The 24,683-nt window shown below is 41.7% G+C and overlaps 22 non-coding genes across 22 annotated transcripts; 9 read left to right on the forward strand and 13 right to left on the reverse strand.

Annotated features, from left to right (window-relative positions):
- Window positions 1-454: 454 nt before the first annotated feature.
- trnan-guu (transfer RNA asparagine (anticodon GUU)) lies at window positions 455-528 on the reverse strand. The gene has a single exon. It is a non-coding gene; the product is annotated as a tRNA-Asn (tRNA).
- A 1,316-nt stretch (window positions 529-1,844) lies between these two features.
- trnan-guu (transfer RNA asparagine (anticodon GUU)) lies at window positions 1,845-1,918 on the reverse strand. Its single transcript has one exon. It is a non-coding gene; the product is annotated as a tRNA-Asn (tRNA).
- Window positions 1,919-3,072: 1,154 nt separating this feature from the next.
- Window positions 3,073-3,145, forward strand: trnak-cuu (transfer RNA lysine (anticodon CUU)). The gene has a single exon. It is a non-coding gene; the product is annotated as a tRNA-Lys (tRNA).
- Window positions 3,146-3,234: 89 nt separating this feature from the next.
- trnan-guu (transfer RNA asparagine (anticodon GUU)) lies at window positions 3,235-3,308 on the reverse strand. The gene has a single exon. It is a non-coding gene; the product is annotated as a tRNA-Asn (tRNA).
- Window positions 3,309-4,462: 1,154 nt separating this feature from the next.
- On the forward strand, window positions 4,463-4,535 carry trnak-cuu (transfer RNA lysine (anticodon CUU)). Its single transcript has one exon. It is a non-coding gene; the product is annotated as a tRNA-Lys (tRNA).
- Window positions 4,536-5,852: 1,317 nt separating this feature from the next.
- trnak-cuu (transfer RNA lysine (anticodon CUU)) lies at window positions 5,853-5,925 on the forward strand. Its single transcript has one exon. It is a non-coding gene; the product is annotated as a tRNA-Lys (tRNA).
- An 89-nt stretch (window positions 5,926-6,014) lies between these two features.
- trnan-guu (transfer RNA asparagine (anticodon GUU)) lies at window positions 6,015-6,088 on the reverse strand. The gene has a single exon. It is a non-coding gene; the product is annotated as a tRNA-Asn (tRNA).
- A 1,154-nt stretch (window positions 6,089-7,242) lies between these two features.
- On the forward strand, window positions 7,243-7,315 carry trnak-cuu (transfer RNA lysine (anticodon CUU)). Its single transcript has one exon. It is a non-coding gene; the product is annotated as a tRNA-Lys (tRNA).
- A 1,317-nt stretch (window positions 7,316-8,632) lies between these two features.
- trnak-cuu (transfer RNA lysine (anticodon CUU)) lies at window positions 8,633-8,705 on the forward strand. The gene has a single exon. It is a non-coding gene; the product is annotated as a tRNA-Lys (tRNA).
- An 89-nt stretch (window positions 8,706-8,794) lies between these two features.
- On the reverse strand, window positions 8,795-8,868 carry trnan-guu (transfer RNA asparagine (anticodon GUU)). The gene has a single exon. It is a non-coding gene; the product is annotated as a tRNA-Asn (tRNA).
- Window positions 8,869-11,412: 2,544 nt separating this feature from the next.
- trnak-cuu (transfer RNA lysine (anticodon CUU)) lies at window positions 11,413-11,485 on the forward strand. The gene has a single exon. It is a non-coding gene; the product is annotated as a tRNA-Lys (tRNA).
- An 89-nt stretch (window positions 11,486-11,574) lies between these two features.
- trnan-guu (transfer RNA asparagine (anticodon GUU)) lies at window positions 11,575-11,648 on the reverse strand. The gene has a single exon. It is a non-coding gene; the product is annotated as a tRNA-Asn (tRNA).
- Window positions 11,649-12,802: 1,154 nt separating this feature from the next.
- Window positions 12,803-12,875, forward strand: trnak-cuu (transfer RNA lysine (anticodon CUU)). Its single transcript has one exon. It is a non-coding gene; the product is annotated as a tRNA-Lys (tRNA).
- An 89-nt stretch (window positions 12,876-12,964) lies between these two features.
- Window positions 12,965-13,038, reverse strand: trnan-guu (transfer RNA asparagine (anticodon GUU)). Its single transcript has one exon. It is a non-coding gene; the product is annotated as a tRNA-Asn (tRNA).
- A 1,154-nt stretch (window positions 13,039-14,192) lies between these two features.
- trnak-cuu (transfer RNA lysine (anticodon CUU)) lies at window positions 14,193-14,265 on the forward strand. The gene has a single exon. It is a non-coding gene; the product is annotated as a tRNA-Lys (tRNA).
- An 89-nt stretch (window positions 14,266-14,354) lies between these two features.
- Window positions 14,355-14,428, reverse strand: trnan-guu (transfer RNA asparagine (anticodon GUU)). Its single transcript has one exon. It is a non-coding gene; the product is annotated as a tRNA-Asn (tRNA).
- A 1,316-nt stretch (window positions 14,429-15,744) lies between these two features.
- On the reverse strand, window positions 15,745-15,818 carry trnan-guu (transfer RNA asparagine (anticodon GUU)). Its single transcript has one exon. It is a non-coding gene; the product is annotated as a tRNA-Asn (tRNA).
- A 1,316-nt stretch (window positions 15,819-17,134) lies between these two features.
- Window positions 17,135-17,208, reverse strand: trnan-guu (transfer RNA asparagine (anticodon GUU)). The gene has a single exon. It is a non-coding gene; the product is annotated as a tRNA-Asn (tRNA).
- A 1,316-nt stretch (window positions 17,209-18,524) lies between these two features.
- Window positions 18,525-18,598, reverse strand: trnan-guu (transfer RNA asparagine (anticodon GUU)). The gene has a single exon. It is a non-coding gene; the product is annotated as a tRNA-Asn (tRNA).
- A 1,154-nt stretch (window positions 18,599-19,752) lies between these two features.
- trnak-cuu (transfer RNA lysine (anticodon CUU)) lies at window positions 19,753-19,825 on the forward strand. The gene has a single exon. It is a non-coding gene; the product is annotated as a tRNA-Lys (tRNA).
- Window positions 19,826-21,304: 1,479 nt separating this feature from the next.
- On the reverse strand, window positions 21,305-21,378 carry trnan-guu (transfer RNA asparagine (anticodon GUU)). Its single transcript has one exon. It is a non-coding gene; the product is annotated as a tRNA-Asn (tRNA).
- Window positions 21,379-24,084: 2,706 nt separating this feature from the next.
- On the reverse strand, window positions 24,085-24,158 carry trnan-guu (transfer RNA asparagine (anticodon GUU)). The gene has a single exon. It is a non-coding gene; the product is annotated as a tRNA-Asn (tRNA).
- Between the last annotated feature and the right edge of the window lie 525 nt (window positions 24,159-24,683).

The following is a 24,683-nucleotide window of genomic DNA, read 5'->3' on the forward strand; positions in this document are numbered from 1 at the left end:
AAAACGTTTTTTCAACAACTATAAAGAGGCTATGCAACGAAACTGAGCTGGGATGTCAAGTGCCTTTAATGGTACCTTTTTGACCCCACTTCAAATGCTGCTGTTACCTGACCAGTTCGATTGTTAGTTTGCCAGATTCTCAATCTCTGGGATGTGAGATCATGCACCAGGTTTAGTGAATGTTTAAGGGTGAAGGTCTTTAATTTCTGCACAAATTCCACAAACAGCTCAGGTCCTGCTCAACATGTCAACATGTGGTGACAGCAAGTGCCTTTGGGGTCCTACAAAAATCGCCCGGCTAGCTCAGTCGGTAGAGCATGACACTCTTAATCTCAGGGTCGTGGGTTGGAGCCCCACGTTGGGCGAGAGGCTGATTTGTTTGAGTGAAATGTTGAAATTTAGTTAATCTGTTTGCACAAAATACGTCTAAAAAAGAAGAGAAAGGAACATACATCGTCCCTGGGTGGGCTCGAACCACCATCCTTTCGGTTAACAGCCGAACGCGCTAACCGATTGCGCCACAGAGACCAGATGCTGCTGTGCTTACATAGTTCTTCCTCAAAAGAAAAACCCAACAAGCACATTCCTCCTGTTTGCTGGCTTTTGATTAAATGAGCCAATGCATAAAGGATGCAACATCAATGTCACTCACACTTTTCTGCTAGCTTGTCTAAAATTCGCCCTTCCTTTAATTTCTCACTTGTCAAGACCTGCAGGTCTTCAAACAAAAGGTCAGTTTGTAGACCCTTTTCCTGTCAAAGTTTTGATCCTTTTGTCCACCAGTCATCGGAATGTGTATGATTTTCACCAGTTTACACAGTGTAGCTCCCTTGCCTTCAGTTGCAGGGTTATGTCCTCTTAGATAAGACACTTTTGAAATTATTTGTGAAAATGCACCCAAAACCTATTCAAAACAGATTTGATGGAAGCACTGCAGGAGCTGCTCCAAGACGCATTTTGTCCAGAAAATGTGCTATCATGAATGCATCCATATCACCAACACACATTTACAAACCAAACCATAGGCAATAAAATACATGAGTAAACTGATTTGTGGACCTTTGTGGCACTTGGTACTGCTGAGATCAGGATCATTACAGAGTTCAGCAATTATTTTCCCAACTAGGTCATTGATACATTGGAATCCCCAATGTTTTCTGGAACAGAATAGGCTATGCCTTTCGGATGAGAATAAAAAAAGACTTCAAGAACCAAAAAAGAAGTTAAGCTGCCTTCAGCTGATGTACTCAGACTAAAGGGAAACACTTTAAATCCCAAGGTGAAATGCACATGCTCAAAATTTTATCAGGACAGAGTACATGTTTTACTTTGATATTAAGAGCGATCACTGGATTGTCTTCCAGTAAATTAATGTTTTCTTCCGCTACAAAACGTTTTTTCAACAACTATAAAGAGGCTATGCAACGAAACTGAGCTGGGATGTCAAGTGCCTTTAATGGTACCTTTTTGACCCCACTTCAAATGCTGCTGTTACCTGACCAGTTCGATTGTTGATTTGCCAGATTCTCAATCTCTGGGATGTGAGATCATGCACCAGGTTTAGTGAATGTTTAAGGGTGAAGGTCTTTAATTTCTGCACAAATTCCACAAACATAGCTCAGGTCCTGCTCAACATGTCAACATGTGGCGACAGCAAGTGCCTTTGGGGTCCTACAAAAATCGCCCGGCTAGCTCAGTCAGTAGAGCATGAGACTCTTAATCTCAGGGTCGTGGGTTCGAGCCCCATGTTGGGCGAGAGGCTGATTTGTTTGAGTGAAATGTTGAAATTTAGTTAATCTGTTTGCACAAAATACGTCTAAAAAAGAAGAGAAAGGAACATACATCGTCCCTGGGTGGGCTCGAACCACCATCCTTTCGGTTAACAGCCGAACGCGCTAACCGATTGCGCCACAGAGACCAGATGCTGCTGTGCTTACATAGTTCTTCCTCAAAAGAAAAACCCAACAAGCACATTCCTCCTGTTTGCTGGCTTTTGATGAAATGAGCCAATGCATAAAGGATGCAACATCAATGTCACTCACACTTTTCTGCTAGCTTGTCTAAAATTCGCCCTTCCTTCAATTTCTCACTTGTCAAGACCTGCAGGTCTTCAAACAAAAGGTCAGTTTGTAGACCCTTTTCCTGTCAAAGTTTTGATCCTTTTGTCCACCAGTCATCGGAATGTGTATGATTTTCACCAGTTTACACAGTGTAGCTCCCTTGCCTTCAGTTGCAGGGTTATGTCGTCTTAGATAAGACGCTTTTGAAATTATTTGTGAAAATGCACCCAAAACCTATTCAAAACAGATTTGATGGAAGCACTGCAGGAGCTGCTCCAAGACGCATTTTGTCCAGAAAATGTGCTATCATGAATGCATCCATATCACCAACACACATTTACAAACCAAACCATAGGCAATAAAATACATGAGTAAACTGATTTGTGGACCTTTGTGGCACTTGGTACTGCTGAGATCAGGATCATTACAGAGTTCAGCAATTATTTTCCCAAATAGGTCATTGATACATTGGAATCCCCAATGTTTTCTGGAACAGAATAGGCTATGCCTTTCGGATGAGAATAAAAAAAGACTTCAAGAACCAAAAAAGAAGTTAAGCTGCCTTCAGCTGATGTACTCAGACTAAAGGGAAACACTTTAAATCCCAAGGTGAAATGCACATGCTCAAAATTTTATCAGGACAGAGTACATGTTTTACTTTGATATTAAGAGCGATCACTGGATTGTCTTCCAGTAAATTAATGTTTTCTTCCGCTACAAAACGTTTTTTCAACAACTATAAAGAGGCTATGCAACGAAACTGAGCTGGGATGTCAAGTGCCTTTAATGGTACCTTTTTGACCCCACTTCAAATGCTGCTGTTACCTGACCAGTTCGATTGTTGATTTGCCAGATTCTCAATCTCTGGGATGTGAGATCATGCACCAGGTTTAGTGAATGTTTAAGGGTGAAGGTCTTTAATTTCTGCACAAATTCCACAAACATAGCTCAGGTCCTGCTCAACATGTCAACATGTGGCGACAGCAAGTGCCTTTGGGGTCCTACAAAAATCGCCCGGCTAGCTCAGTCAGTAGAGCATGAGACTCTTAATCTCAGGGTCGTGGGTTCGAGCCCCACGTTGGGCGAGAGGCTGATTTGTTTGAGTGAAATGTTGAAATTTAGTTAATCTGTTTGCACAAAATACGTCTAAAAAAGAAGAGAAAGGAACATACATCGTCCCTGGGTGGGCTCGAACCACCATCCTTTCGGTTAACAGCCGAACGCGCTAACCGATTGCGCCACAGAGACCAGATGCTGCTGTGCTTACATAGTTCTTCCTCAAAAGAAAAACCCAACAAGCACATTCCTCCTGTTTGCTGGCTTTTGATGAAATGAGCCAATGCATAAAGGATGCAACATCAATGTCACTCACACTTTTCTGCTAGCTTGTCTAAAATTCGCCCTTCCTTCAATTTCTCACTTGTCAAGACCTGCAGGTCTTCAAACAAAAGGTCAGTTTGTAGACCCTTTTCCTGTCAAAGTTTTGATCCTTTTGTCCACCAGTCATCGGAATGTGTATGATTTTCACCAGTTTACACAGTGTAGCTCCCTTGCCTTCAGTTGCAGGGTTATGTCGTCTTAGATAAGACGCTTTTGAAATTATTTGTGAAAATGCACCCAAAACCTATTCAAAACAGATTTGATGGAAGCACTGCAGGAGCTGCTCCAAGACGCATTTTGTCCAGAAAATGTGCTATCATGAATGCATCCATATCACCAACACACATTTACAAACCAAACCATAGGCAATAAAATACATGAGTAAACTGATTTGTGGACCTTTGTGGCACTTGGTACTGCTGAGATCAGGATCATTACAGAGTTCAGCAATTATTTTCCCAACTAGGTCATTGATACATTGGAATCCCCAATGTTTTCTGGAACAGAATAGGCTATGCCTTTCGGATGAGAATAAAAAAAGACTTCAAGAACCAAAAAAGAAGTTAAGCTGCCTTCAGCTGATGTACTCAGACTAAAGGGAAACACTTTAAATCCCAAGGTGAAATGCACATGCTCAAAATTTTATCAGGACAGAGTACATGTTTTACTTTGATATTAAGAGCGATCACTGGATTGTCTTCCAGTAAATTAATGTTTTCTTCCGCTACAAAACGTTTTTTCAACAACTATAAAGAGGCTATGCAACGAAACTGAGCTGGGATGTCAAGTGCCTTTAATGGTACCTTTTTGACCCCACTTCAAATGCTGCTGTTACCTGACCAGTTCGATTGTTAGTTTGCCAGATTCTCAATCTCTGGGATGTGAGATCATGCACCAGGTTTAGTGAATGTTTAAGGGTGAAGGTCTTTAATTTCTGCACAAATTCCACAAACATAGCTCAGGTCCTGCTCAACATGTCAACATGTGGCGACAGCAAGTGCCTTTGGGGTCCTACAAAAATCGCCCGGCTAGCTCAGTCGGTAGAGCATGAGACTCTTAATCTCAGGGTCGTGGGTTCGAGCCCCACGTTGGGCGAGAGGCTGATTTGTTTGAGTGAAATGTTGAAATTTAGTTAATCTGTTTGCACAAAATACGTCTAAAAAAGAAGAGAAAGGAACATACATCGTCCCTGGGTGGGCTCGAACCAGCATCCTTTCGGTTAACAGCCGAACGCGCTAACCGATTGCGCCACAGAGACCAGATGCTGCTGTGCTTACATAGTTCTTCCTCAAAAGAAAAACCCAACAAGCACATTCCTCCTGTTTGCTGGCTTTTGATGAAATGAGCCAATGCATAAAGGATGCAACATCAATGTCACTCACACTTTTCTGCTAGCTTGTCTAAAATTCGCCCTTCCTTCAATTTCTCACTTGTCAAGACCTGCAGGTCTTCAAACAAAAGGTCAGTTTGTAGACCCTTTTCCTGTCAAAGTTTTGATCCTTTTGTCCACCAGTCATCGGAATGTGTATGATTTTCACCAGTTTACACAGTGTAGCTCCCTTGCCTTCAGTTGCAGGGTTATGTCCTCTTAGATAAGACGCTTTTGAAATTATTTGTGAAAATGCACCCAAAACCTATTCAAAACAGATTTGATGGAAGCACTGCAGGAGCTGCTCCAAGACGCATTTTGTCCAGAAAATGTGCTATCATGAATGCATCCATATCACCAACACACATTTACAAACCAAACCATAGGCAATAAAATACATGAGTAAACTGATTTGTGGACCTTTGTGGCACTTGGTACTGCTGAGATCAGGATCATTACAGAGTTCAGCAATTATTTTCCCAACTAGGTCATTGATACATTGGAATCCCCAATGTTTTCTGGAACAGAATAGGCTATGCCTTTCGGATGAGAATAAAAAAAGACTTCAAGAACCAAAAAAGAAGTTAAGCTGCCTTCAGCTGATGCACTCAGACTAAAGGGAAACACTTTAAATCCCAAGGTGAAATGCACATGCTCAAAATTTTATCAGGACAGAGTACATGTTTTACTTTGATATTAAGAGCGATCACTGGATTGTCTTCCAGTAAATTAATGTTTTCTTCCGCTACAAAACGTTTTTTCAACAACTATAAAGAGGCTATGCAACGAAACTGAGCTGAGATGTCAAGTGCCTTTAATGGTACATTTTTGACCCCACTTCAAATGCTGCTGTTACCTGACCAGTTCGATTGTTAGTTTGCCAGATTCTCAATCTCTGGGATGTGAGATCATGCACCAGGTTTAGTGAATGTTTAAGGGTGAAGGTCTTTAGTTTCTGCACAAATTCCACAAACATAGCTCAGGTCCTGCTCAACATGTCAACATGTGGCGACAGCAAGTGCCTTTGGGGTCCTACAAAAATCGCCCGGCTAGCTCAGTCGGTAGAGCATGAGACTCTTAATCTCAGGGTCGTGGGTTCGAGCCCCACGTTGGGCGAGAGGCTGATTTGTTTGAGTGAAATGTTGAAATTTAGTTAATCTGTTTGCACAAAATACGTCTAAAAAAGAAGAGAAAGGAACATACATCGTCCCTGGGTGGGCTCGAACCACCATCCTTTCGGTTAACAGCCGAACGCGCTAACCGATTGCGCCACAGAGACCAGATGCTTCTGTGCTTACATAGTTCTTCCTCAAAAGAAAAACCCAACAAGCACATTCCTCCTGTTTGCTGGCTTTTGATTAAATGAGCCAATGCATAAAGGATGCAACATCAATGTCACTCACACTTTTCTGCTAGCTTGTCTAAAATTCGCCCTTCCTTTAATTTCTCACTTGTCAAGACCTGCAGGTCTTCAAACAAAAGGTCAGTTTGTAGACCCTTTTCCTGTCAAAGTTTTGATCCTTTTGTCCACCAGTCATCGGAATGTGTATGATTTTCACCAGTTTACACAGTGTAGCTCCCTTGCCTTCAGTTGCAGGGTTATGTCCTCTTAGATAAGACGCTTTTGAAATTATTTGTGAAAATGCACCCAAAACCTATTCAAAACAGATTTGATGGAAGCACTGCAGGAGCTGCTCCAAGACGCATTTTGTCCAGAAAATGTGCTATCATGAATGCATCCATATCACCAACACACATTTACAAACCAAACCATAGGCAATAAAATACATGAGTAAACTGATTTGTGGACCTTTGTGGCACTTGGTACTGCTGAGATCAGGATCATTACAGAGTTCAGCAATTATTTTCCCAACTAGGTCATTGATACATTGGAATCCCCAATGTTTTCTGGAACAGAATAGGCTATGCCTTTCGGATGAGAATAAAAAAAGACTTCAAGAACCAAAAAAGAAGTTAAGCTGCCTTCAGCTGATGTACTCAGACTAAAGGGAAACACTTTAAATCCCAAGGTGAAATGCACATGCTCAAAATTTTATCAGGACAGAGTACATGTTTTACTTTGATATTAAGAGCGATCACTGGATTGTCTTCCAGTAAATTAATGTTTTCTTCCGCTACAAAACGTTTTTTCAACAACTATAAAGAGGCTATGCAACGAAACTGAGCTGGGATGTCAAGTGCCTTTAATGGTACCTTTTTGACCCCACTTCAAATGCTGCTGTTACCTGACCAGTTCGATTGTTAGTTTGCCAGATTCTCAATCTCTGGGATGTGAGATCATGCACCAGGTTTAGTGAATGTTTAAGGGTGAAGGTCTTTAATTTCTGCACAAATTCCACAAACATAGCTCAGGTCCTGCTCAACATGTCAACATGTGGCGACAGCAAGTGCCTTTGGGGTCCTACAAAAATCGCCCGGCTAGCTCAGTCGGTAGAGCATGAGACTCTTAATCTCAGGGTCGTGGGTTCGAGCCCCACGTTGGGCGAGAGGCTGATTTGTTTGAGTGAAATGTTGAAATTTAGTTAATCTGTTTGCACAAAATACGTCTAAAAAAGAAGAGAAAGGAACATACATCGTCCCTGGGTGGGCTCGAACCAGCATCCTTTCGGTTAACAGCCGAACGCGCTAACCGATTGCGCCACAGAGACCAGATGCTGCTGTGCTTACATAGTTCTTCCTCAAAAGAAAAACCCGACAAGCACATTCCTCCTGTTTGCTGGCTTTTGATGAAATGAGCCAATGCATAAAGGATGCAACATCAATGTCACTCACACTTTTCTGCTAGCTTGTCTAAAATTCGCCCTTCCTTCAATTTCTCACTTGTCAAGACCTGCAGGTCTTCAAACAAAAGGTCAGTTTGTAGACCCTTTTCCTGTCAAAGTTTTGATCCTTTTGTCCACCAGTCATCGGAATGTGTATGATTTTCACCAGTTTACACAGTGTAGCTCCCTTGCCTTCAGTTGCAGGGTTATGTCCTCTTAGATAAGACGCTTTTGAAATTATTTGTGAAAATGCACCCAAAACCTATTCAAAACAGATTTGATGGAAGCACTGCAGGAGCTGCTCCAAGACGCATTTTGTCCAGAAAATGTGCTATCATGAATGCATCCATATCACCAACACACATTTACAAACCAAACCATAGGCAATAAAATACATGAGTAAACTGATTTGTGGACCTTTGTGGCACTTGGTACTGCTGAGATCAGGATCATTACAGAGTTCAGCAATTATTTTCCCAACTAGGTCATTGATACATTGGAATCCCCAATGTTTTCTGGAACAGAATAGGCTATGCCTTTCGGATGAGAATAAAAAAAGACTTCAAGAACCAAAAAAGAAGTTAAGCTGCCTTCAGCTGATGCACTCAGACTAAAGGGAAACACTTTAAATCCCAAGGTGAAATGCACATGCTCAAAATTTTATCAGGACAGAGTACATGTTTTACTTTGATATTAAGAGCGATCACTGGATTGTCTTCCAGTAAATTAATGTTTTCTTCCGCTACAAAACGTTTTTTCAACAACTATAAAGAGGCTATGCAACGAAACTGAGCTGAGATGTCAAGTGCCTTTAATGGTACATTTTTGACCCCACTTCAAATGCTGCTGTTACCTGACCAGTTCGATTGTTAGTTTGCCAGATTCTCAATCTCTGGGATGTGAGATCATGCACCAGGTTTAGTGAATGTTTAAGGGTGAAGGTCTTTAGTTTCTGCACAAATTCCACAAACATAGCTCAGGTCCTGCTCAACATGTCAACATGTGGCGACAGCAAGTGCCTTTGGGGTCCTACAAAAATCGCCCGGCTAGCTCAGTCGGTAGAGCATGAGACTCTTAATCTCAGGGTCGTGGGTTCGAGCCCCACGTTGGGCGAGAGGCTGATTTGTTTGAGTGAAATGTTGAAATTTAGTTAATCTGTTTGCACAAAATACGTCTAAAAAAGAAGAGAAAGGAACATACATCGTCCCTGGGTGGGCTCGAACCACCATCCTTTCGGTTAACAGCCGAACGCGCTAACCGATTGCGCCACAGAGACCAGATGCTGCTGTGCTTACATAGTTCTTCCTCAAAAGAAAAACCCAACAAGCACATTCCTCCTGTTTGCTGGCTTTTGATGAAATGAGCCAATGCATAAAGGATGCAACATCAATGTCACTCACACTTTTCTGCTAGCTTGTCTAAAATTCGCCCTTCCTTTAATTTCTCACTTGTCAAGACCTGCAGGTCTTCAAACAAAAGGTCAGTTTGTAGACCCTTTTCCTGTCAAAGTTTTGATCCTTTTGTCCACCAGTCATCGGAATGTGTATGATTTTCACCAGTTTACACAGTGTAGCTCCCTTGCCTTCAGTTGCAGGGTTATGTCCTCTTAGATAAGACGCTTTTGAAATTATTTGTGAAAATGCACCCAAAACCTATTCAAAACAGATTTGATGGAAGCACTGCAGGAGCTGCTCCAAGACGCATTTTGTCCAGAAAATGTGCTATCATGAATGCATCCATATCACCAACACACATTTACAAACCAAACCATAGGCAATAAAATACATGAGTAAACTGATTTGTGGACCTTTGTGGCACTTGGTACTGCTGAGATCAGGATCATTACAGAGTTCAGCAATTATTTTCCCAACTAGGTCATTGATACATTGGAATCCCCAATGTTTTCTGGAACAGAATAGGCTATGCCTTTCGGATGAGAATAAAAAAAGACTTCAAGAACCAAAAAAGAAGTTAAGCTGCCTTCAGCTGATGCACTCAGACTAAAGGGAAACACTTTAAATCCCAAGGTGAAATGCACATGCTCAAAATTTTATCAGGACAGAGTACATGTTTTACTTTGATATTAAGAGCGATCACTGGATTGTCTTCCAGTAAATTAATGTTTTCTTCCGCTACAAAACGTTTTTTCAACAACTATAAAGAGGCTATGCAACGAAACTGAGCTGAGATGTCAAGTGCCTTTAATGGTACATTTTTGACCCCACTTCAAATGCTGCTGTTACCTGACCAGTTCGATTGTTAGTTTGCCAGATTCTCAATCTCTGGGATGTGAGATCATGCACCAGGTTTAGTGAATGTTTAAGGGTGAAGGTCTTTAGTTTCTGCACAAATTCCACAAACATAGCTCAGGTCCTGCTCAACATGTCAACATGTGGCGACAGCAAGTGCCTTTGGGGTCCTACAAAAATCGCCCGGCTAGCTCAGTCAGTAGAGCATGAGACTCTTAATCTCAGGGTCGTGGGTTCGAGCCCCATGTTGGGCGAGAGGCTGATTTGTTTGAGTGAAATGTTGAAATTTAGTTAATCTGTTTGCACAAAATACGTCTAAAAAAGAAGAGAAAGGAACATACATCATCCCTGGGTGGGCTCGAACCACCATCCTTTCGGTTAACAGCCGAACGCGCTAACCGATTGCGCCACAGAGACCAGATGCTGCTGTGCTTACATAGTTCTTCCTCAAAAGAAAAACCCAACAAGCACATTCCTCCTGTTTGCTGGCTTTTGATGAAATGAGCCAATGCATAAAGGATGCAACATCAATGTCACTCACACTTTTCTGCTAGCTTGTCTAAAATTCGCCCTTCCTTCAATTTCTCACTTGTCAAGACCTGCAGGTCTTCAAACAAAAGGTCAGTTTGTAGACCCTTTTCCTGTCAAAGTTTTGATCCTTTTGTCCACCAGTCATCGGAATGTGTATGATTTTCACCAGTTTACACAGTGTAGCTCCCTTGCCTTCAGTTGCAGGGTTATGTCGTCTTAGATAAGACGCTTTTGAAATTATTTGTGAAAATGCACCCAAAACCTATTCAAAACAGATTTGATGGAAGCACTGCAGGAGCTGCTCCAAGACGCATTTTGTCCAGAAAATGTGCTATCATGAATGCATCCATATCACCAACACACATTTACAAACCAAACCATAGGCAATAAAATACATGAGTAAACTGATTTGTGGACCTTTGTGGCACTTGGTACTGCTGAGATCAGGATCATTACAGAGTTCAGCAATTATTTTCCCAACTAGGTCATTGATACATTGGAATCCCCAATGTTTTCTGGAACAGAATAGGCTATGCCTTTCGGATGAGAATAAAAAAAGACTTCAAGAACCAAAAAAGAAGTTAAGCTGCCTTCAGCTGATGTACTCAGACTAAAGGGAAACACTTTAAATCCCAAGGTGAAATGCACATGCTCAAAATTTTATCAGGACAGAGTACATGTTTTACTTTGATATTAAGAGCGATCACTAGATTGTCTTCCAGTAAATTAATGTTTTCTTCCGCTACAAAACGTTTTTTCAACAACTATAAAGAGGCTATGCAACGAAACTGAGCTGAGATGTCAAGTGCCTTTAATGGTACATTTTTGACCCCACTTCAAATGCTGCTGTTACCTGACCAGTTCGATTGTTAGTTTGCCAGATTCTCAATCTCTGGGATGTGAGATCATGCACCAGGTTTAGTGAATGTTTAAGGGTGAAGGTCTTTAGTTTCTGCACAAATTCCACAAACATAGCTCAGGTCCTGCTCAACATGTCAACATGTGGCGACAGCAAGTGCCTTTGGGGTCCTACAAAAATCGCCCGGCTAGCTCAGTCGGTAGAGCATGAGACTCTTAATCTCAGGGTCGTGGGTTCGAGCCCCACGTTGGGCGAGAGGCTGATTTGTTTGAGTGAAATGTTGAAATTTAGTTAATCTGTTTGGACAAAATACGTCTAAAAAAGAAGAGAAAGGAACATACATCGTCCCTGGGTGGGCTCGAACCACCATCCTTTCGGTTAACAGCCGAACGCGCTAACCGATTGCGCCACAGAGACCAGATGCTGCTGTGCTTACATAGTTCTTCCTCAAAAGAAAAACCCAACAAGCACATTCCTCCTGTTTGCTGGCTTTTGATGAAATGAGCCAATGCATAAAGGATGCAACATCAATGTCACTCACACTTTTCTGCTAGCTTGTCTAAAATTCGCCCTTCCTTCAATTTCTCACTTGTCAAGACCTCCAGGTCTTCAAACAAAAGGTCAGTTTGTAGACCCTTTTCCTGTCAAAGTTTTGATCCTTTTGTCCACCAGTCATCGGAATGTGTATGATTTTCACCAGTTTACACAGTGTAGCTCCCTTGCCTTCAGTTGCAGGGTTATGTCGTCTTAGATAAGACGCTTTTGAAATTATTTGTGAAAATGCACCCAAAACCTATTCAAAACAGATTTGATGGAAGCACTGCAGGAGCTGCTCCAAGACGCATTTTGTCCAGAAAATGTGCTATCATGAATGCATCCATATCACCAACACACATTTACAAACCAAACCATAGGCAATAAAATACATGAGTAAACTGATTTGTGGACCTTTGTGGCACTTGGTACTGCTGAGATCAGGATCATTACAGAGTTCAGCAATTATTTTCCCAACTAGGTCATTGATACATTGGAATCCCCAATGTTTTCTGGAACAGAATAGGCTATGCCTTTCGGATGAGAATAAAAAAAGACTTCAAGAACCAAAAAAGAAGTTAAGCTGCCTTCAGCTGATGTACTCAGACTAAAGGGAAACACTTTAAATCCCAAGGTGAAATGCACATGCTCAAAATTTTATCAGGACAGAGTACATGTTTTACTTTGATATTAAGAGCGATCACTAGATTGTCTTCCAGTAAATTAATGTTTTCTTCCGCTACAAAACGTTTTTTCAACAACTATAAAGAGGCTATGCAACGAAACTGAGCTGAGATGTCAAGTGCCTTTAATGGTACATTTTTGACCCCACTTCAAATGCTGCTGTTACCTGACCAGTTCGATTGTTAGTTTGCCAGATTCTCAATCTCTGGGATGTGAGATCATGCACCAGGTTTAGTGAATGTTTAAGGGTGAAGGTCTTTAGTTTCTGCACAAATTCCACAAACATAGCTCAGGTCCTGCTCAACATGTCAACATGTGGCGACAGCAAGTGCCTTTGGGGTCCTACAAAAATCGCCCGGCTAGCTCAGTCGGTAGAGCATGAGACTCTTAATCTCAGGGTCGTGGGTTCGAGCCCCACGTTGGGCGAGAGGCTGATTTGTTTGAGTGAAATGTTGAAATTTAGTTAATCTGTTTGGACAAAATACGTCTAAAAAAGAAGAGAAAGGAACATACATCGTCCCTGGGTGGGCTCGAACCACCATCCTTTCGGTTAACAGCCGAACGCGCTAACCGATTGCGCCACAGAGACCAGATGCTGCTGTGCTTACATAGTTCTTCCTCAAAAGAAAAACCCAACAAGCACATTCCTCCTGTTTGCTGGCTTTTGATGAAATGAGCCAATGCATAAAGGATGCAACATCAATGTCACTCACACTTTTCTGCTAGCTTGTCTAAAATTCGCCCTTCCTTCAATTTCTCACTTGTCAAGACCTCCAGGTCTTCAAACAAAAGGTCAGTTTGTAGACCCTTTTCCTGTCAAAGTTTTGATCCTTTTGTCCACCAGTCATCGGAATGTGTATGATTTTCACCAGTTTACACAGTGTAGCTCCCTTGCCTTCAGTTGCAGGGTTATGTCCTCTTAGATAAGACGCTTTTGAAATTATTTATGAAAATGCACCCAAAACCTATTCAAAACAGATTTGATGGAAGCACTGCAGGAGCTGCTCCAAGACGCATTTTGTCCAGGAAATGTGCTATCATGAATGCATCCATATCACCAACACACATTTACAAACCAAACCATAGGCAATAAAATACATGAGTAAACTGATTTGTGGACCTTTGTGGCACTTGGTACTGCTGAGATCAGGATCATTACAGAGTTCAGCAATTATTTTCCCAACTAGGTCATTGATACATTGGAATCCCCAATGTTTTCTGGAACAGAATAGGCTATGCCTTTCGGATGAGAATAAAAAAAGACTTCAAGAACCAAAAAAGAAGTTAAGCTGCCTTCAGCTGATGTACTCAGACTAAAGGGAAACACTTTAAATCCCAAGGTGAAATGCACATGCTCAAAATTTTATCAGGACAGAGTACATGTTTTACTTTGATATTAAGAGCGATCACTAGATTGTCTTCCAGTAAATTAATGTTTTCTTCCGCTACAAAACGTTTTTTCAACAACTATAAAGAGGCTATGCAACGAAACTGAGCTGGGATGTCAAGTGCCTTTAATGGTACCTTTTTGACCCCACTTCAAATGCTGCTGTTACCTGACCAGTTCGATTGTTAGTTTGCCAGATTCTCAATCTCTGGGATGTGAGATCATGCACCAGGTTTAGTGAATGTTTAAGGGTGAAGGTCTTTAATTTCTGCACAAATTCCACAAACATAGCTCAGGTCCTGCTCAACATGTCAACATGTGGCGACAGCAAGTGCCTTTGGGGTCCTACAAAAATCGCCCGGCTAGCTCAGTCGGTAGAGCATGAGACTCTTAATCTCAGGGTCGTGGGTTCGAGCCCCACGTTGGGCGAGAGGCTGATTTGTTTGAGTGAAATGTTGAAATTTAGTTAATCTGTTTGCACAAAATACGTCTAAAAAAGAAGAGAAAGGAACATACATCGTCCCTGGGTGGGCTCGAACCACCATCCTTTCGGTTAACAGCCGAACGCGCTAACCGATTGCGCCACAGAGACCAGATGCTGCTGTGCTTACATAGTTCTTCCTCAAAAGAAAAACCCAACAAGCACATTCCTCCTGTTTGCTGGCTTTTGATGAAATGAGCCAATGCATAAAGGATGCAACATCAATGTCACTCACACTTTTCTGCTAGCTTGTCTAAAATTCGCCCTTCCTTCAATTTCTCACTTGTCAAGACCTCCAGGTCTTCAAACAAAAGGTCAGTTTGTAGACCCTTTTCCTGTCAAAGTTTTGATCCTTTTGTCCACCAGTCATCGGAATGTGTATGATTTTCACCAGTTTACACAGTGTAGCTCCCTTGCCTTCAGTTGCAGGGTTATGTCGTCTTAGATAAGACGCTTTTGAAATTATTTGTGAAAATGCACCCAAAACCTATTCAAAACAGATTTGATGGAAGCACTGCAGGAGCTGCTCCAAGACGCATTTTGTCCAGAAAATGTGCTATCATGAATGCATCCATATCACCAACACACATTTACAAACCAAACCATAGGCAATAAAATACATGAGTAAACTGATTTGTGGACCTTTGTGGCACTTGGTACTGCTGAGATCAGGATCATTACAGAGTTCAGCAATTATTTTCCCAACTAGGTCATTGATACATTGGAATCCCCAATGTTTTCTGGAACAGAATAGGCTATGCCTTTCGGATGAGAATAAAAAAAGACTTCAAGAACCAAAAAAGAAGTTAAGCTGCCTTCAGCTGATGTACTCAGACTAAAGGGAAACACTTTAAATCCCAAGGTGAAATGCACATGCTCAAAATTTTATCAGGACAGAGTACATGTTTTACTTTGATATTAAGAGCGATCACTGGATTGTCTTCCAGTAAATTAATGTTTTCTTCCGCTACAAAACGTTTTTTCAACAACTATAAAGAGGCTATGCAACGAAACTGAGCTGGGATGTCAAGTGCCTTTAATGGTACCTTTTTGACCCCACTTCAAATGCTGCTGTTACCTGACCAGTTCGATTGTTAGTTTGCCAGATTCTCAATCTCTGGGATGTGAGATCATGCACCAGGTTTAGTGAATGTTTAAGGGTGAAGGTCTTTAATTTCTGCACAAATTCCACAAACATAGCTCAGGTCCTGCTCAACATGTCAACATGTGGTGACAGCAAGTGCCTTTGGGGTCCTACAAAAATCGCCCGGCTAGCTCAGTCGGTAGAGCATGACACTCTTAATCTCAGGGTCGTGGGTTGGAGCCCCACGTTGGGCGAGAGGCTGATTTGTTTGAGTGAAATGTTGAAATTTAGTTAATCTGTTTGCACAAAATACGTCTAAAAAAGAAGAGAAAGGAACATACATCGTCCCTGGGTGGGCTCGAACCACCATCCTTTCGGTTAACAGCCGAACGCGCTAACCGATTGCGCCACAGAGACCAGATGCTGCTGTGCTTACATAGTTCTTCCTCAAAAGAAAAACCCAACAAGCACATTCCTCCTGTTTGCTGGCTTTTGATTAAATGAGCCAATGCATAAAGGATGCAACATCAATGTCACTCACACTTTTCTGCTAGCTTGTCTAAAATTCGCCCTTCCTTTAATTTCTCACTTGTCAAGACCTGCAGGTCTTCAAACAAAAGGTCAGTTTGTAGACCCTTTTCCTGTCAAAGTTTTGATCCTTTTGTCCACCAGTCATCGGAATGTGTATGATTTTCACCAGTTTACACAGTGTAGCTCCCTTGCCTTCAGTTGCAGGGTTATGTCCTCTTAGATAAGACGCTTTTGAAATTATTTGTGAAAATGCACCCAAAACCTATTCAAAACAGATTTGATGGAAGCACTGCAGGAGCTGCTCCAAGACGCATTTTGTCCAGAAAATGTGCTATCATGAATGCATCCATATCACCAACACACATTTACAAACCAAACCATAGGCAATAAAATACATGAGTAAACTGATTTGTGGACCTTTGTGGCACTTGGTACTGCTGAGATCAGGATCATTACAGAGTTCAGCAATTATTTTCCCAACTAGGTCATTGATACATTGGAATCCCCAATGTTTTCTGGAACAGAATAGGCTATGCCTTTCGGATGAGAATAAAAAAAGACTTCAAGAACCAAAAAAGAAGTTAAGCTGCCTTCAGCTGATGTACTCAGACTAAAGGGAAACACTTTAAATCCCAAGGTGAAATGCACATGCTCAAAATTTTATCAGGACAGAGTACATGTTTTACTTTGATATTAAGAGCGATCACTGGATTGTCTTCCAGTAAATTAATGTTTTCTTCCGCTACAAAACGTTTTTTCAACAACTATAAAGAGGCTATGCAACGAAACTGAGCTGGGATGTCAAGTGCCTTTAATGGTACCTTTTTGACCCCACTTCAAATGCTGCTGTTACCTGACCAGTTCGATTGTTGATTTGCCAGATTCTCAATCTCTGGGATGTGAGATCATGCACCAGGTTTAGTGAATGTTTAAGGGTGAAGGTCTTTAATTTCTGCACAAATTCCACAAACATAGCTCAGGTCCTGCTCAACATGTCAACATGTGGCGACAGCAAGTGCCTTTGGGGTCCTACAAAAATCGCCCGGCTAGCTCAGTCGGTAGAGCATGAGACTCTTAATCTCAGGGTCGTGGGTTGGAGCCCCACGTTGGGCGAGAGGCTGATTTGTTTGAGTGAAATGTTGAAATTTAGTTAATCTGTTTGCACAAAATACGTCTAAAAAAGAAGAGAAAGGAACATACATCGTCCCTGGGTGGGCTCGAACCACCATCCTTTCGGTTAACAGCCGAACGCGCTAACCGATTGCGCCACAGAGACCAGATGCTGCTGTGCTTACATAGTTCTTCCTCAAAAGAAAAACCCAACAAGCACATTCCTCCTGTTTGCTGGCTTTTGATTAAATGAGCCAATGCATAAAGGATGCAACATCAATGTCACTCACACTTTTCTGCTAGCTTGTCTAAAATTCGCCCTTCCTTCAATTTCTCACTTGTCAAGACCTGCAGGTCTTCAAACAAAAGGTCAGTTTGTAGACCCTTTTCCTGTCAAAGTTTTGATCCTTTTGTCCACCAGTCATCGGAATGTGTATGATTTTCACCAGTTTACACAGTGTAGCTCCCTTGCCTTCAGTTGCAGGGTTATGTCCTCTTAGATAAGACGCTTTTGAAATTATTTGTGAAAATGCACCCAAAACCTATTCAAAACAGATTTGATGGAAGCACTGCAGGAGCTGCTCCAAGACGCATTTTGTCCAGAAAATGTGCTATCATGAATGCATCCATATCACCAACACACATTTACAAACCAAACCATAGGCAATAAAATACATGAGTAAACTGATTTGTGGACCTTTGTGGCACTTGGTACTGCTGAGATCAGGATCATTACAGAGTTCAGCAATTATTTTCCCAACTAGGTCATTGATACATTGGAATCCCCAATGTTTTCTGGAACAGAATAGGCTATGCCTTTCGGATGAGAATAAAAAAAGACTTCAAGAACCAAAAAAGAAGTTAAGCTGCCTTCAGCTGATGTACTCAGACTAAAGGGAAACACTTTAAATCCCAAGGTGAAATGCACATGCTCAAAATTTTATCAGGACAGAGTACATGTTTTACTTTGATATTAAGAGCGATCACTGGATTGTCTTCCAGTAAATTAATGTTTTCTTCCGCTACAAAACGTTTTTTCAACAACTATAAAGAGGCTATGCAACGAAACTGAGCTGGGATGTCAAGTGCCTTTAATGGTACCTTTTTGACCCCACTTCAAATGCTGCTGTTACCTGACCAGTTCGATTGTTGATTTGCCAGATTCTCAATCTCTGGGATGTGAGATCATGCACCAGGTTTAGTGAATGTTTAAGGGTGAAGGTCTTTAATTTCTGCACAAATTCCACAAACATAGCTCAGGTCCTGCTCAACATGTCAACATGTGGCGACAGCAAGTGCCTTTGGGGTCCTACAAAAATCGCCCGGCTAGCTCAGTCAGTAGAGCATGAGACTCTTAATCTCAGGGTCGTGGGTTCGAGCCCCATGTTGGGCGAGAGGCTGATTTGTTTGAGTGAAATGTTGAAATTTAGTTAATCTGTTTGCACAAAATACGTCTAAAAAAGAAGAGAAAGGAACATACATCGTCCCTGGGTGGGCTCGAACCACCATCCTTTCGGTTAACAGCCGAACGCGCTAACCGATTGCGCCACAGAGACCAGATGCTGCTGTGCTTACATAGTTCTTCCTCAAAAGAAAAACCCAACAAGCACATTCCTCCTGTTTGCTGGCTTTTGATGAAATGAGCCAATGCATAAAGGATGCAACATCAATGTCACTCACACTTTTCTGCTAGCTTGTCTAAAATTCGCCCTTCCTTCAATTTCTCACTTGTCAAGACCTGCAGGTCTTCAAACAAAAGGTCAGTTTGTAGACCCTTTTCCTGTCAAAGTTTTGATCCTTTTGTCCACCAGTCATCGGAATGTGTATGATTTTCACCAGTTTACACAGTGTAGCTCCCTTGCCTTCAGTTGCAGGGTTATGTCGTCTTAGATAAGACGCTTTTGAAATTATTTGTGAAAATGCACCCAAAACCTATTCAAAACAGATTTGATGGAAGCACTGCAGGAGCTGCTCCAAGACGCATTTTGTCCAGAAAATGTGCTATCATGAATGCATCCATATCACCAACACACATTTACAAACCAAACCATAGGCAATAAAATACATGAGTAAACTGATTTGTGGACCTTTGTGGCACTTGGTACTGCTGAGATCAGGATCATTACAGAGTTCAGCAATTATTTTCCCAACTAGGTCATTGATACATTGGAATCCCCAATGTTTTCTGGAACAGAATAGGCTATGCCTTTCGGATGAGAATAAAAAAAGACTTCAAGAACCAAAAAAGAAGTTAAGCTGCCTTCAGCTGATGTACTCAGACTAAAGGGAAACACTTTAAATCCCAAGGTGAAATGCACATGCTCAAAATTTTATCAGGACAGAGTACATGTTTTACTTTGATATTAAGAGCGATCACTGGATTGTCTTCCAAGAAATTAATGTTTTCTTCCGCTACAAAACGTTTTTTCAACAACTATAAAGAGGCTATGCAACGAAACTGAGCTGGGATGTCAAGTGCCTTTAATGGTACCTTTTTGACCCCACTTCAAATGCTGCTGTTACCTGACCAGTTCGATTGTTAGTTTGCCAGATTCTCAATCTCTGGGATGTGAGATCATGCACCAGGTTTAGTGAATGTTTAAGGGTGAAGGTCTTTAATTTCTGCACAAATTCCACAAACATAGCTCAGGTCCTGCTCAACATGTCAACATGTGGCGACAGCAAGTGCCTTTGGGGTCCTACAAAAATCGCCCGGCTAGCTCAGTCGGTAGAGCATGAGACTCTTAATCTCAGGGTCGTGGGTTCGAGCCCCACGTTGGGCGAGAGGCTGATTTGTTTGAGTGAAATGTTGAAATTTAGTTAATCTGTTTGCACAAAATACGTCTAAAAAAGAAGAGAAAGGAACATACATCGTCCCTGGGTGGGCTCGAACCAGCATCCTTTCGGTTAACAGCCGAACGCGCTAACCGATTGCGCCACAGAGACCAGATGCTGCTGTGCTTACATAGTTCTTCCTCAAAAGAAAAACCCAACAAGCACATTCCTCCTGTTTGCTGGCTTTTGATGAAATGAGCCAATGCATAAAGGATGCAACATCAATGTCACTCACACTTTTCTGCTAGCTTGTCTAAAATTCGCCCTTCCTTCAATTTCTCACTTGTCAAGACCTGCAGGTCTTCAAACAAAAGGTCAGTTTGTAGACCCTTTTCCTGTCAAAGTTTTGATCCTTTTGTCCACCAGTCATCGGAATGTGTATGATTTTCACCAGTTTACACAGTGTAGCTCCCTTGCCTTCAGTTGCAGGGTTATGTCCTCTTAGATAAGACGCTTTTGAAATTATTTGTGAAAATGCACCCAAAACCTATTCAAAACAGATTTGATGGAAGCACTGCAGGAGCTGCTCCAAGACGCATTTTGTCCAGAAAATGTGCTATCATGAATGCATCCATATCACCAACACACATTTACAAACCAAACCATAGGCAATAAAATACATGAGTAAACTGATTTGTGGACCTTTGTGGCACTTGGTACTGCTGAGATCAGGATCATTACAGAGTTCAGCAATTATTTTCCCAACTAGGTCATTGATACATTGGAATCCCCAATGTTTTCTGGAACAGAATAGGCTATGCCTTTCGGATGAGAATAAAAAAAGACTTCAAGAACCAAAAAAGAAGTTAAGCTGCCTTCAGCTGATGCACTCAGACTAAAGGGAAACACTTTAAATCCCAAGGTGAAATGCACATGCTCAAAATTTTATCAGGACAGAGTACATGTTTTACTTTGATATTAAGAGCGATCACTGGATTGTCTTCCAGTAAATTAATGTTTTCTTCCGCTACAAAACGTTTTTTCAACAACTATAAAGAGGCTATGCAACGAAACTGAGCTGAGATGTCAAGTGCCTTTAATGGTACATTTTTGACCCCACTTCAAATGCTGCTGTTACCTGACCAGTTCGATTGTTAGTTTGCCAGATTCTCAATCTCTGGGATGTGAGATCATGCACCAGGTTTAGTGAATGTTTAAGGGTGAAGGTCTTTAGTTTCTGCACAAATTCCACAAACATAGCTCAGGTCCTGCTCAACATGTCAACATGTGGCGACAGCAAGTGCCTTTGGGGTCCTACAAAAATCGCCCGGCGAGCTCAGTCGGTAGAGCATGAGACTCTTAATCTCAGGGTCGTGGGTTCGAGCCCCACGTTGGGCGAGAGGCTGATTTGTTTGAGTGAAATGTTGAAATTTAGTTAATCTGTTTGCACAAAATACGTCTAAAAAAGAAGAGAAAGGAACATACATCGTCCCTGGGTGGGCTCGAACCACCATCCTTTCGGTTAACAGCCGAACGCGCTAACCGATTGCGCCACAGAGACCAGATGCTGCTGTGCTTACATAGTTCTTCCTCAAAAGAAAAACCCAACAAGCACATTCCTCCTGTTTGCTGGCTTTTGATGAAATGAGCCAATGCATAAAGGATGCAACATCAATGTCACTCACACTTTTCTGCTAGCTTGTCTAAAATTCGCCCTTCCTTCAATTTCTCACTTGTCAAGACCTGCAGGTCTTCAAACAAAAGGTCAGTTTGTAGACCCTTTTCCTGTCAAAGTTTTGATCCTTTTGTCCACCAGTCATCGGAATGTGTATGATTTTCACCAGTTTACACAGTGTAGCTCCCTTGCCTTCAGTTGCAGGGTTATGTCCTCTTAGATAAGACGCTTTTGAAATTATTTGTGAAAATGCACCCAAAACCTATTCAAAACAGATTTGATGGAAGCACTGCAGGAGCTGCTCCAAGACGCATTTTGTCCAGAAAATGTGCTATCATGAATGCATCCATATCACCAACACACATTTACAAACCAAACCATAGGCAATAAAATACATGAGTAAACTGATTTGTGGACCTTTGTGGCACTTGGTACTGCTGAGATCAGGATCATTACAGAGTTCAGCAATTATTTTCCCAACTAGGTCATTGATACATTGGAATCCCCAATGTTTTCTGGAACAGAATAGGCTATGCCTTTCGGATGAGAATAAAAAAAGACTTCAAGAACCAAAAAAGAAGTTAAGCTGCCTTCAGCTGATGCACTCAGACTAAAGGGAAACACTTTAAATCCCAAGGTGAAATGCACATGCTCAAAATTTTATCAGGACAGAGTACATGTTTTACTTTGATATTAAGAGCGATCACTGGATTGTCTTCCAGTAAATTAATGTTTTCTTCCGCTACAAAACGTTTTTTCAACAACTATAAAGAGGCTATGCAACGAAACTGAGCTGAGATGTCAAGTGCCTTTAATGGTACATTTTTGACCCCACTTCAAATGCTGCTGTTACCTGACCAGTTCGATTGTTAGTTTGCCAGATTCTCAATCTCTGGGATGTGAGATCATGCACCAGGTTTAGTGAATGTTTAAGGGTGAAGGTCTTTAGTTTCTGCACAAATTCCACAAACATAGCTCAGGTCCTGCTCAACATGTCAACATGTGGCGACAGCAAGTGCCTTTGGGGTCCTACAAAAATCGCCCGGCTAGCTCAGTCGGTAGAGCATGAGACTCTTAATCTCAGGGTCGTGTGTTCGAGCCCCACGTTGGGCGAGAGGCTGATTTGTTTGAGTGAAATGTTGAAATTTAGTTAATCTGTTTGCACAAAATACGTCTAAAAAAGAAGAGAAAGGAACATACATCTTCCCTGAGTGGGCTCGAACCACCATCCTTTCGGTTAACAGCCGAACGCGCTAACCGATTGCGCCACAGAGACCAGATGCTGCTGTGCTTACATAGTTCTTCCTCAAAAGAAAAACCCAACAAGCACATTCCTCCTGTTTGCTGGCTTTTGATGAAATGAGCCAATGCATAAAGGATGCAACATCAATGTCACTCACACTTTTCTGCTAGCTTGTCTAAAATTCGCCCTTCCTTCAATTTCTCACTTGTCAAGACCTGCAGGTCTTCAAACAAAAGGTCAGTTTGTAGACCCTTTTCCTGTCAAAGTTTTGATCCTTTTGTCCACCAGTCATCGGAATGTGTATGATTTTCACCAGTTTACACAGAGTAGCTCCCTTGCTTTCAGTTGCAGGGTTATGTCCTCTTAGATAAGACGCTTTTGAAATTATTTGTGAAAATGCACCCAAAACCTATTCAAAACAGATTTGATGGAAGCACTGCAGGAGCTGCTCCAAGACGCATTTTGTCCAGAAAATGTGCTATCATGAATGCATCCATATCACCAACACACATTTACAAACCAAACCATAGGCAATAAAATACATGAGTAAACTGATTTGTGGACCTTTGTGGCACTTGGTACTGCTGAGATCAGGATCATAACAGAGTTCAGCAATTATTTTCCCAACTAGGTCATTGATACATTGGAATCCCCAATGTTTTCTGGAACAGAATAGGCTATGCCTTTCGGATGAGAATAAAAAAAGACTTCAAGAACCAAAAAAGAAGTTAAGCTGCCTTCAGCTGATGTACTCAGACTAAAGGGAAACACTTTAAATCCCAAGGTGAAATGCACATGCTCAAAATTTTATCAGGACAGAGTACATGTTTTACTTTGATATTAAGAGCGATCACTAGATTGTCTTCCAGTAAATTAATGTTTTCTTCCGCTACAAAACGTTTTTTCAACAACTATAAAGAGGCTATGCAACGAAACTGAGCTGGGATGTCAAGTGCCTTTAATGGTACCTTTTTGACCCCACTTCAAATGCTGCTGTTACCTGACCAGTTCGATTGTTAGTTTGCCAGATTCTCAATCTCTGGGATGTGAGATCATGCACCAGGTTTAGTGAATGTTTAAGGGTGAAGGTCTTTAATTTCTGCACAAATTCCACAAACATAGCTCAGGTCCTGCTCAACATGTCAACATGTGGCGACAGCAAGTGCCTTTGGGGTCCTACAAAAATCGCCCGGCGAGCTCAGTCGGTAGAGCATGAGACTCTTAATCTCAGGGTCGTGGGTTCGAGCCCCACGTTGGGCGAGAGGCTGATTTGTTTGAGTGAAATGTTGAAATTTAGTTAATCTGTTTGCACAAAATACGTCTAAAAAAGAAGAGAAAGGAACATACATCGTCCCTGGGTGGGCTCGAACCACCATCCTTTCGGTTAACAGCCGAACGCGCTAACCGATTGCGCCACAGAGACCAGATGCTGCTGTGCTTACATAGTTCTTCCTCAAAAGAAAAACCCAACAAGCACATTCCTCCTGTTTGCTGGCTTTTGATGAAATGAGCCAATGCATAAAGGATGCAACATCAATGTCACTCACACTTTTCTGCTAGCTTGTCTAAAATTCGCCCTTCCTTCAATTTCTCACTTGTCAAGACCTGCAGGTCTTCAAACAAAAGGTCAGTTTGTAGACCCTTTTCCTGTCAAAGTTTTGATCCTTTTGTCCACCAGTCATCGGAATGTGTATGATTTTCACCAGTTTACACAGTGTAGCTCCCTTGCCTTCAGTTGCAGGGTTATGTCCTCTTAGATAAGACGCTTTTGAAATTATTTGTGAAAATGCACCCAAAACCTATTCAAAACAGATTTGATGGAAGCACTGCAGGAGCTGCTCCAAGACGCATTTTGTCCAGAAAATGTGCTATCATGAATGCATCCATATCACCAACACACATTTACAAACCAAACCATAGGCAATAAAATACATGAGTAAACTGATTT

The sequence above is a fragment of the Brachyhypopomus gauderio genome, unplaced genomic scaffold (assembly GCF_052324685.1).
Source record: "Brachyhypopomus gauderio isolate BG-103 unplaced genomic scaffold, BGAUD_0.2 sc159, whole genome shotgun sequence".
Classification (NCBI taxonomy): domain Eukaryota; kingdom Metazoa; phylum Chordata; class Actinopteri; order Gymnotiformes; family Hypopomidae; genus Brachyhypopomus; species Brachyhypopomus gauderio.